A 13199-nucleotide genomic window follows, 5' to 3' on the forward strand; every position below is an offset into this window, starting at 1 on the left:
CACTGTCCACTTAACCACGGACATGTGAACAAGTGGAACCTGGCAGATTAAGGACTATATCACTGTGACAGCCCACTGGGTAGATGTATGGCCTCCCGCAGCAACAACAGCAGCGGCACCAGTAGCAGCATCTCGCAAACACCAACTCGTTCCTACGCAGGCTACGCTATGTATCACTGCTTTCCGTAAGAGGCACACAGCTGACAACCTCTTATGGAAACTGAGGGACATCATCGCAGAATGGCTTACCCCAATTAGACTCTCCTCGGAATTTGTGATATCGGACAACGCTATCAATATTGTGCGTGCATTACATGTGGGCAAATTCCAGCACGTCCCATGATTTGCACATACAATTAATTTGGTGGTGCATATTTTTTTGAAAAATGACAGGGGTGTGCAAGAGATGCTGTCGGTGGCCCGAAGAATTGCGAGGCCACTTTCGGCATTCAGCCACCGCGTGCCAAAGACTGGAGCGCCATCAAACACACCAGAACATGCCCTGCCATCACCTGAAGCAAGAGGTGGTAACAAGGTGGAATTCAACCCTCTATATGCTTCAGAGGATGGAGGAGCAGCAAAAGGCCATTCAAGTCTATACATACACCTACGACAGGGGTGGGGAACCTCCGGCCCGCAAAGCCGTTTGGTCCGGCCCACCAGCTTATGTCAGTGAGACACGCTGCCGCACAGTCCGGCGGCAGCGTGTCTCAGCTGTCAGAACAGGGAGACGGAGGAGAGCGCGGCTGTCGAGTGGGAGCGGCGGCATGTAGTACTTCAAACCAGCCGCCGGTCCGTGAGCCAATCAGAGCTCGCGGACCGGCTACCAATCAGGAGCCGTGGCTGCCGGTCCGCGAGCTCTGATTGTCTCTCGAACCGGCGGCTGGTTTGAAGTACTACACGCCGCCGCTCCCACACGGCAGCCGCGCTCTCCTCCGTGTCCCACGTTAAGCAGCACGGAGGGGAGATGGGAGGGGGGAGGGCATCTGTATAGCTGGCACTGTGGGGACATTTGTATACCTGGCACTGTGGGGACATTTGTATACCTGGCACTGTGAGGGGCATTTGTATACCTGGCACTGTGAGGGGCATTTGTATACCTGGCACTGTGGGGGCATTTGTATACCTGGCACTGTGGGGGCATTTGTATACCTGGCACTGTGGGGGCATCTGTATACCTGGCACTGTGGGGACATTTGTATACCTGGCACTGTGAGGGGCATTTGTATACCTGGCACTGTGGGGGGCATTTGTATACCTGGCACTGTGGGGGCATCTGTATACCTGGCACTGTGGGGGCATCTGTATACCTGGCACTGTGGGGACATCTGTATACCTGGCATGGTGAGGGGCATTTGTATACCTGGCACTGTGGGGGCATCTGTATACCTGGCACTGTGGGGGCATCTGTATACCTGGCACTGTGGGGACATCTGTATACCTGGCACTGTGAGGGGCATTTGTATACCTGGCACTGTGGGGGCATCTGTATACCTGGCACTGTGAGGGGCATTTGTATACCTGGCACTGTGAGGGGCATTTGTATACCTGGCACTGTGAGGGGCATTTGTATACCTGGCACTGTGGGGGCATTTGTATACCTGGCACTGTGGGGACAATTGTGGATCTGGCACCGCACTATTGGGGGCATATGTGTATCACATCCCACTTTAACTGGCCACACCCATTTTTTTGGCGCGTGCGCGCCTCCGGCGCGCGCACACAGTACCTCTAAGGGGCAGACCTACTGGGGGGCAGGGTAATTTTTTAAGTTGAGAATTTTTGTATGGCCCCCGAAGGATTTTATAAATATTTAAATGGCCCTCGGTAGAAAAAAGGTTCCCCACCCCTGACCTACTGATATAGGCAAAAGAGGGGGAATGCACCTGACTCAAGCGCAGTGGAGAATGATTTCCGTCTTGTGCAAGGTTCTCCAACCCTTCAAAGTTGCCACACATGGAGTCATTTCAGACACTGCCAGCGTGAGTCAGGTCATTCCCCTCATCAGGCTTTTGCAGAAGCTGCTGGATAAATTGAAGGAGGAGCTAAAACAGAGCGATTCCGCAGAGTATGTGGGACTTGTGGATGGAGCCCTTCATTCGCTTTGCCAGGATTCAAGGGTGGTCAATCTGTTGAAATCACAGCAATACATTTTGGCCACCATGCTCGATCCTAGGTTTAAAGCCTATGTTGTATCTCTCTTTCCAGCAAGTCTGCAGAGGTTCAAAGCCCTGCTGGTAAGAAAATTGTCAACTCAAGCGGAACATGACCCGTCAACAGCTCCTCCAACTGGAGCTGCGAGGAAAAGGATAAGATTTCCGAGCCCACCCGCTGGCAGTGATGCATGGCAGTCAGGAGCGAGTGCTCTAACATCTGATCTGGACTGAAGGAGCTGCCAACGATTACTGACATGTCTACTGTCACTGCATATGATTCTATCACCATTGAAAGAATGGTGGAGGATTATATGAGTGACAGCATCCAAGTAGGCATGTCATGTATGTATACTAGCAGGAACAATTTGGAGGCCCTTGCACATACTGGCTTTATTTTACCTAAGTTACCCCCCCTCCAGTTTGTACTCCAAAAGAGTGTTTAGTGCAGCCGGTAACCTTGTCAGCGATTGGCGTAGAAGGTTACTTCCACAAAATGTGGAGAAGATGATGTTCATCAAAATGAATTCTAAATTCCTCCGGGAAGACCTTTACCCGCAATTGCCTATAGAAAGTACACAGGAATCTGTGATGGTGGATTCCAGTGGGGATGAATTAATACTCTGTGAGGAGGAAGATGTACACAGTGAAAGGGGTGCGGAATCGGACGATGAGGAGGAGGTGGACATCCTGTCTCTGTAGAGCCAGTTTGTGCAAGGAGAGATTGATTGCTTCTTTTTTGGTGGTGACCCAAACAAACCAGTCATTTCAGCCACAGTCGTGTGGCAGACCTTGTCGCTGAAATGATTGGTTTGTTAAAGTGTGCATGTCATGTTTATACAACATAAGGGTGGGTGGGAGGGCCCAAGGACAATTCCATCGTGCACCTCTTTTTCTTCTTTGCATCATGGCCCTCATTCCGAGTTGTTCGCTCGCTGCTAATTTTAGCAGAATTGCTGATAGGCTAAAATCCGGCAGTTCTGCGCATGCGTATGCACAGCAGGGCGCACGCGCTAAGCAATTTTACACAAAACTATGCTATTTTACTCACGGGCGAACTAAGCTTTTCAATCGCTCTGGTGATCGTAGTGTGATTGACAGGAAGTGGGTGTTTCTGGGCAGAAACTGGACGTTTTCAGGGAGTGTGCTAAAAAACGCAGACGTGCCAGGTAAAAACGCAGGAGTGGCTGGAGAAATGGAGGAGTGGCTGGCCGAACGCAGGGCGTGTTTGTGACGTCAAACCAGGAACTAAACGGACTGAGGTGATCGCAATCTAGGAGTAGGTCTGGAGCTACTCAGAAACTGCAAGGAAATTGCTTTCGTTAGCAATTCTGCAAATAATAGCAGAATTGCTAATCTTTCGTTAGCAATTGCTAATCTTTCGTTAGCAATTCTGCTATGCTAAGATACACTCCCAGAGGGTGGGGGCTTTGGAGGTCATTCCGAGTTGTTCGCTCGCAAGCGGATTTTAGCAGATTTGCTCATGCTAAGCCGCCGCCTACTGGGAGTGAATCTTAGCATCTTAAAATTGCGAACGATGTATTCGCAATATTGCGATTACACACCTCGTAGCAGTTTCTGAGTAGCTCCAGACTTACTCGGCATCTGCGATCATTTCAGTGCTTGTCGTTCCTGGTTTGACGTCACAAACACACCCAGCGTTCGCCCAGACACTCCTCCGTTTCTCCGGCCACTCCTGCGTTTTTTCCGGAAACGGTAGCGTTTTTTCCCACACGCCCATAAAACGGCCTGTTTCCGCCCAGTAACACCCATTTCCTGTCAATCACATTACGATCGCCAGAACGATGAAAAAGCCGTGAGTAAAATTACTAAGTGCATAGCAAATTTACTTTGCGCAGTCGCAGTGCGAACATTGCGCATGCGCATTAAGCGGAAAATCGCTGCGATGCGAAGATTTTTACCGAGCGAACAACTCGGAATGAGGGCCTTTGTTTGCATTTCTGCTAAAAGTAGCTAGCGAGTGAACAACTCGGAATGAGGGCCCATGTGCTGTTTGGAGACTAGTTTTTGAAAGTGCCATCATGTCTGACACTGCCGTACAAGTCCAGGGGTACTGCCGTATAAGTCCAGGAGTACTGCCGTGTAAGTCCAGTCCAGTGGTGCTGTCTTGTGCTGCATCAGTCCAGTGGTGGTGTCCTGTGCTGTATATTATTTACTCCAAATAAAAGGGTTATATACAATACATTACGTATATTATTATCCAAATAATTTTTACACGGTTTGCCCTGTGTGGTGTAGGGGTATGCTCGCCTGTGCTGCATATTATTATAATAGCTTCAAATAAAAGGGTTATTATTATCCAAATTAATTTTATAGGCTTTGCCGTTTGTGTGTGTTTGGTTTGGGGGTACGCTATCCTGTGACACCAATATTGTGCGTATATTACATCTGGGCAAATTCCAGCACATCCCATATTGTTTGTGCCGCACACACCTCTTTTTCATCTTTGCATGATGTGCTGTTTGGGGCCTTTTTTTTTTTATATCTGCCCCCCTGTCTGACACTGCAGTGCCACTACTAGATGGGCCAATTGTTTTTGTCGCTTAGCTTAGCCATACAGCTACCTCATTGCACATCTTTTACTTTTTTGCATGATGTGCTGTTTGGGGCCTAGTTTTTTTAAGTGCCATCCTGTCTGCAACTGCAGTGCCACTCCTAGATGGGCCAGGTGTTTGTGCCGCACACTTGTGTCGCTTAGCTTAGTCATCCAGCTACCTCATTGCACCTCTTTTTCTTCTTTGCATCATGTGCTGTTTGGGGCCTAGTTTTTAAATCTGCCTTCCTGTCTGCCACTGCAGTACCACTCCTAATTGGGCCAGGTGTTTGTGCCGCACACTTGTGTCGCTTAGCTTAGTCATAGAGCGACCTTGGTGCAACTTTTAGGCCTAAAACAGTATTGTGAGGTGTTCAGAATAGACTGGAAATGAGTGGAAATTAATGTTTTTGAGGTTAACAATACCGTAGGATCAAAATTACCCCCAAATTATGTGATTTTAGCTGTTTTTAATGTTTTTTTTTAAAAATCATCCAGATCCAAAACCAAAACACGAAAGGGTGGTTTTGGCAAAACCAAGCCAAAACAAAAACACGAGCAGAGAATTAGAATGAAAAACAAAAAACAAAACACGAAAAGTGCCCGCCGCACATCTCTAATTTATATATACTTTTCTAGACTAATGATAGCTAGAAATTAATTAGTTACTTTGGGCAACTTCTCCACCTTCTCTCTCTATAAGGTTTAATATCTCTCCCTCCAGCGCAAGGACAGTCTGCACCAGGGCCGTAACCACGTGTGTGCAGAGTGGGCACTGCACATAGCGCACTTGTGATGGAGGCGCAATGTGCGCTGACCCCCGAATTGGCTGCCCTGTTGTGTATTAAGGTGGCAGCACTGGCAAATCCCCCGCTGGGCAGATGTGTGTTCCGCTGCGGGTGCGGGCACACCTGTCTGTGAGGTTAGCTGGGGGGAGAGGCAGCCGGCAGCAGCACCGGAGCAGGTGAGCACTCTGGCTGGCTGCGTCTGCTGTTTGTGTAACAGCGTGGGCAGAGCTTCTAACAGCGGCAGCGCAGATTGTAAAGGAGAGGGGGTGGGCTGCAGGGGGGGAAATGCTGCCGGACTCTGGAGTCTCACACCACCCACCAAGCAGACTTGCCTACCCGCGGGAGGCTCCCATATTTTGCCAGAGTGCAGAGCATCCCCCGGATTCCCACTGCACGCGGCTTCCCTCACCGCCCCTCCTATTCCCTTACCGGAATTAAAGGAGGAGAAGCCAGCAGGACGGAGGGACCGAATGCTATATGTGGCCCCGCTCCCAGTAGCACGTCAGTCACCATGCTATACTGTATGCCGGCAGCTTCCAGAGGCCTGCAGTTTGGAGGAATTTGTGGAGCTCCTCCAGTCACCAGTCCCCCCAGCATCCACTCAGAGTTGCCAGCACCACAATCAGTGACAGGCAGCAGAGTCACTGCGGTCCCATCAGCCCAAATTTCGGAAGACCCGCAAATCGCGGCATTTTGGGGGCGGATCCTAATCGAATGGTGCCTTGTCCTGACCTGGACGCAGCTGATCCCCTGCTTGGTGAGTGGGGAGGTGTGTGTGTTATATATGTCTGTGTGTATGGTATATTGATATGTGTGTGTGTGTGTGTGTGTGTGTGTGTGTGTGTGTGTGTGTATGCATGCATGTACTATATATATATATATATACGTATATATGTATAAATGTGTGTGTAATCGTATGCACCCCCCAAATAAATATCTTCACAGCCCCAAACCCCCCCCCCCCCCCTTCTCCATCCGTAGCACTCGACCCTCTGTCTCCTACCCAGATTCCCCTCTCCTGGTCTCTTTCTATTCACATGTCTAATTGCCCCCCCCCCCCACTTCTCCATCCATATAACCCCCGACCCCCTGTCCCCCACCCAGATTCCTCTCTTCTGCTGGCTCTCTCTCCTCACAGCTCCAACCCCCTCCTCCATCTGCGGCATCCCCACCCCCCTGTCCCCCACCCAGATTCCCTTCTACTGCTTTCTCTCTCTTCACAGCTCTAACCCCCCCCCCCTCTTCTCTATCCGTAGCACCCCCGACCAGTGCCATAACTAGGTGTGTGCTAGCGGTGCGTTGCACACAGCGCATGTGCACTGGGGGCGCACCCGCTAGCACACACAGGAAGCGGGCAAGCAGGGTATTAGTATTTACCCTGTAGGCGCCGCCATCCCCCGTCGCTGTCAGCCAAATTTGGAAACAGCAGTGCCGCGCTGCGCTGCACTCCCTCCCAGCGTTTCAAGCCGGGGATGCGCATGGCATTCTGGGAGCGGCAGCGGGAGAACAGAGAAGAGGAGCAGCAAGCAGCTCACTGCAGCAACACATCTCGGCGCTGGGAGTGGCCACAAATGCCGCGGCGCTGCATCCCCCCCTTCCTGACTGCGCCCCTGAGAGAACTGCTGTGCGACCTTGCACTCGGCAGTGTCGCACACATGGCCTACCAGAGGAAGAGTCCAGCACAGGAGCGGAGGCAGCGTGGGGTGAGTCACAGAGCGGGGTGGGGGTGGGGTGGTTACAGCTGGAAGTTGGGAACACACACTTTGCTCAGCGCCTCCACAGTCCACACTGATGTCCCTCACTGTTCATTACACCCACTCTCTGCTCCCCTCACTATTCCCTACTCTCACCCTCACTGATCCCTACACCCACTCTCTCTGTTACCCTCACTCACCCACAAACATTGCTCCCTACTCTCACCCTCACTGATCCCTACACCCACTCTCTCTGTTACCATCACTCACCCACCAACATTGCTCCCTACTATGCGCTCTATGCTGTCTGCTGTAATGTGTAAAAAGAGGACTCTGTCTGCTGTAATGTGTAAAAAGGGGACGCTGTCTACCGTAATGTGTAAAAAGTGGATGCTGTCTGCCGTAATGTGTAAAAAGGGGACGCTGTCTGCCTTAATGTGTAAAAAGGGGGACGCTGTCTGCCGTAATGTGTAAAAAGGGGACGCTATCTGCCGTAATGTGTAAAAAGGGGGACGCTGCCTGCCGTAATGTGTAAAAAGGGGGACGCTGCCTGCCGTAATGTGTAAAATGGGCTCTACCTGGTGTAGTGGCGCTACTGTGCAGCGTAATTTGAATAATGGAGACAACTGTGCACCGTAGTATGAATTGGTATTATTTTGTGGCTATGCCCCTTCCCCACGAAGCCACGCCTCTATATATTTTTCACGCGCCTGCGGCGCGCACTACCCCTTTCTTACATGGGGGGGCGCCAATGCCGTTCCTTGCACACAGCGCTAAAATGCCTAGTTACGGCACTGGTCTGCACCATCACTCATACACAAATGAGAACAGTAGCCCTAGTAGGACCACTGCATAAAAAGACATTCTGTCTCCAACAACGGCAGAGCGGATTGAAGGCAGTCAAGTATCCAGCCTTAAGTATGAGCAGAACCCCTTGTGACGTGCCAAGGGCACATGACTTGCCCATGACAACAGCTGAAGTTTTGGAGAGAGTGGTATGTCCCACCAGGACATGTACCACCATGATAAATACAGGATTCATCAGCCAACATTCTACTCATAGCAGCATCCAGGACACCTTAAACTTGGAGCAGCAAAAGGGCTCTGAAACAAGTATATGGAAACCAAGGTGCAGGCAGATTTCATTTCTACCAGTAAAAGTTCTGTTAGGACCTGTCCTGCCAGCAACCATCTTGGTTGAGTATACATGTGTGAGTACATGGGCAGTCTAGATGGCAAACTCTGATGTGCCAGACTGCTTTATGTACAATTTAGCTCATATATCAGCAGACATGTACCCAACGGTGTAGCGAGGGTGGCTCTGGTGTAGGGGTGTAGTATGTTATGCCGGCGGTCGGGCTCCAGGCGGCCAGCATACCGGCGCAGGAATCCCGACCACCGGCATACCAACAGCTGGGCGAGCGCAAATGAGCCCCTTGCGCTCACCACGCTGCAGCCACGCTATCTATTCTCCCTCCAGGAGGGTCGTGGACCCCCAAGAGGGAGAAAAGCTGTTGGTATGCCGGCGGTCGGGATTCCGGCGCTGGTATGCTGGCTGTCGGGAGCCCGGCTGCCGGCAAACTGAAGACCAAACCCCTCCCGGTGGAGCACGAGCTCCGGGTGCTGGGAATTTTAGAGGGGCGTGCTGCCACCGGACTCCCCCCTCCCTTTGCCCGCTATACCGTGTGCCGCTGTACAGGCAGCCACATAGAAGGAGGAGGAGAAGCAGACTCATTTCGGAGACTCAATAAGGAACAGGGTAAGTCATAGGCGACAGCAGGACACACTGACATCGGCACATGCTGGAGCTCTGCCACCCTCTTTATATGTCTCACTGTCTGCTTGTAGCTGTGCAGCAGAGTTACTTCTGTCCTGTAGCACCACTCTCTGCCCCCAATGCTGCAGCACCTCTTTATGCCTCAGCTGCTGCAGCACCTCTCTCTGTGTCCTGGCTGTTGCAGCACCTCTCTCTGCATTAGAAGCTGCTTAGTAACATGTATAAGCGTCTCTACTCTAGTGTGGTATAATGTATATAAGGGGCTCTACTGTGTTGTGTAACTTGTATAAGGGGCTCTACTTTGTGGCGTAAAGTGTATAAGAGGAGTACTACTGTGCGGTGTAATGTGAATAAAAGACAATAGTGTGCTGTGTAATCTGAATTGGAACTATTATGTGGCCACACCCCTTCCCCATAAAGCCACACCCCTATATTTTTGATTAAGATATGGGCGCCCAAAGGAAACTTTCACTCTGAGCTCCACAGAGTCTAGAACCACCCCTGTCACCAATTTAAGATTTTTAAATATTTTTTTTTTCTTTTCAAATGTAACATTCACCCAATTCAGTAAAGTGGAAGGGGCGCCAAAACATACCCTTGCTCCGGGAACCATGGCACCTAGCTACACCTCTGCATGTACCCACTGTATAGCTGTATGGATTTGAAAATACATTTTCTGGACCAGATGTACCTTAAGAAGAGATAGTAACCCATCTGTAAGTAACCATCTGTAAGTAACCCATGGATGGTTTCTGCGGGGCCACAGACAGTACAGATCTTACAGCCCAATGGGTGGTTTGCACTTGTAAACAGCATAATAGGGACGACACAGGCACCCGGGCACAGTACATTACATATGGAGGAGGGGGGTCAGTAATGAACTTACAGATGAGGGGATGGAACAAAGGGCCAAATTCAGATCTGATTGCAGCAGCAAATTTGTTAGCAGTTGGGCAAAACTATGTGCACTGCAGGGGTGGTAGATATAACATGTACAGAGAGAGTTAGATTTGGGTGGGGTGTGTTCAAACTGATATCTAAATTGCAGTGTAACAATAAAGCAGCCAGTATTTACCCTGCACAGAAACACTATAACCACCCAGATCGTTAGCCCCGTACACACGGGGAGAGATGTGTGCTGAGCGATCTAGCACAGACCGCTCAACTCACATCTCTCCCCCACTCAACACACAGCGCGATGTGTGCTGAGTGAGGGGGGGCGCTCATTTCACCCAGTGAAATGAGCAATCTCGCTAGATTCACAAGAAATCTAGAGCCGGCGATAGTGACGCGCGGGATCGCGCATCGCTATCGTCGGCACCCTACACACGGCGAGATCCGTGCTTAATTTCTAAGCAAACCAGTCAGATTGCTTAGAATTTAAGTACGGATCTCTTTGTGTGTACCCCCATAACTCACATGTTATATCTGCCTTAAGGGGGGTACACACGGAGAGATCAGTGCTTAAATTCTAAGCAATCTGACTAGATTACTTAGAAGCACTGATCTCTCCATGTGTACCCCCCACAGTAATAGTGATGCGCGGCCCCGCGCGTCGCTATCGCCGGTGCTAGATTGTTCTGCATGCAGACTCAATCTAGCACATCGCTCATTTCACCTGCTTTGAAATAAAGTTTGCACCTACCCTCTCTCCTTTGCTCTTCAGCTTATTAAATGCAATTCACTGGAAGTTTGATGGAGCCACCACCAGAGTGGAGATTTGTTGTAATCTCCAAGGCAGGATGTGACCCCAGCCCAACTATAGGCAATAAGTCTTGAATGCATATTTAAAGTTATATTACTAAAATACTGGGCTCCAACACTTGCCTTTGCTAATCCCATACTGGTTGATTCAGATCAGGAGGGTTTTATCCAGGGCCTCCAAGCGGCTAATAGCACCCGAAAACCTACTGACCTCATTTGGCTAATAAGGGATTGCTTCCCGCTATGGTGGTAGATACAAAAAAAGCTTTGATAAAATAGATTGGACCTTTATATGCCTGACCCTACAAACCCTCAGATTCATTGGGATCTTTGTACATGGAGTTTCCTTGTTGTATTTCAACCCCCTTGGCCTCGATTAGTCAATGGTTTTGCCTCAACCCCTTTCAATATTTACAAGGAAACAAGACAGGGGTGCCCCCATTTGCCTCTCATTTATTCTGATTATGGAACTTCTTGCAGTCTGATTAACCATAATCCTTTTATCTACGCGATTTGGATTGGCCCCAGTGACCACAAGCTGGCTCTCTATATGGATGATGTCATGCTAGCAATCATAATACCTCTTGCCTTAACAAGTTTCCAATTTCATAAATTCATTCTTATAAACAGAAGCTTTTCTTTTAAACATTGGGGTAAATTTACATAAGCTTCTAAAACAAAGGATAGGTGATGTTGCCCATAGCAACCAGTCAGATGCTGTCTATCATTTCTCTATTACTTTTTAGAAAGTGATAGACAGCATCTGATTGGTTGCTATGGGCAATATCACCAATCCTCTGTTTTAGACACTTTAGAAAATTTACCCCATTGACCGAATGCTCCATCAGTTCAAAAAATGTTGATTTCCATTAGCGATCAGGAACACTAAAATAATTAGGTGTTCAACTCACTAAATTCCTGGATCAATTATTTGTACAAAATTTCACTCATGGAGACTGTCCAGGTGGTCCTGTTGAACTGTAATGGTCAATTTTTATTTACGAATAGTCCCATCTCCTGAGCATCTCTACAAAACAGCTTAAGTCTGACATCAGAAATATCGAAGAACTTACCTGTAACTTGCACTGCAATACGTGGACATTTCCCCAAAATCAACAGATTGCGGGCCAAATTCAGGTTGGATCGCAGTGTGCGATCCAAGCGCCTGTCAATCAGTCTGTCAACGGAGCATTGTGGGGGCGGAGGTGTGCTGCGCCGGCAGGAGGCATCCTCTATTTCTGCTAGCAAGTAGAAATTGCGATGTGTTTGCAATTTCTGCTTGTTGAAGGGGAGGGGGGGGGGGGGTGGCGGTCAGCATGCTGGGCTAGGCCCTGTGATGGCAGGCCCCCAGCTTGCTAGCAAAAGGATTGCAAATTCTGCTAATTAGCAGAATTTGCAATCCTTACTGAATTAGGCTCTGCATTCCTGCATTGAGTTTCACATTAGATTGTATTGAAACCTCTGCCTTTTGCACTACAACTCAGACTGGCATTACTGCTGCAGTGGGCACCCCCCAGATCAAGGTACTGTGAAAAAACAAACTATGTTTGGCTTCATCCAGCTTCTCCCTTCCACTATCATGAAAACTTTGGGTTTTTTCACGTGAATGCTTATCAACCCTGGTTTTTGAGCAGTGCATAAGGGTCCCCAGAAAAAAAACATGGGTAGAGTTACCCAGGAATCCAACCTGTATAGCATGCATGGTTGGACATGGGTAGGACCCTGGTTAAGGGACAGTGTAAACGGGATACCCAGGTCATCTGACCCGGGACCTATTTACAGCATGCTGAGAGCCCATACCTCCCGAACTACAGTGTCCCATGGGCAGTCAGCAGGTTGGAGGACCTTACTATTATGGACATCTCTTTTCCACAATGCCTCTCATTGTTCCGTTTACCAAGGTCTATACTGATATATAAAAACACACACAGCTGTTGATCACGCACTTCGAGTGCAGCAACATGAAAGAATACAGAACCGCTTTCAACCTCTGTCCTGTACAACTTGGATTGGCATATACTGTTAAGAATGCCAAATTGATTTCTCACAAATATTTAAAATTCCCGCTCTAATATATATTGTAAATGCCTGCACCTCTTATTACCATATCCTATGAATGTGCGCTATACATCGCAAAACACTGCATCCCATAAGAGAAAACAATACACCCACACATTATCTGAGTTCCAAAGCTCATTGATGTATATATTTGTTGTTAAAAGGATATGGATTCAATATATATTACAAAGTACAGTATACCTATAGTTACATGAATACAACTCACACAATAAACAGTTAGCACATACAATTACATACAGTTATATGCAGTTTCAGTTACATGCCAGCGATACAATACCATATCTTTCTCATATAAGTTTGTCCCTCCATATGACTCTCTCTCTCTCTCTCTCTCTCTCTCTCCTCTGTAAAATCATGCAAGACCTCCATCTCCCTCTGAGACCAAAAAGGAACTACTTTCCTGGTTGACCAGCAAAATGTGTTAACTAGTTTCTGGGGGAGGGGTTCATG

Source organism: Pseudophryne corroboree, chromosome 4 (genome assembly GCF_028390025.1).
Source record: "Pseudophryne corroboree isolate aPseCor3 chromosome 4, aPseCor3.hap2, whole genome shotgun sequence".
Classification (NCBI taxonomy): domain Eukaryota; kingdom Metazoa; phylum Chordata; class Amphibia; order Anura; family Myobatrachidae; genus Pseudophryne; species Pseudophryne corroboree.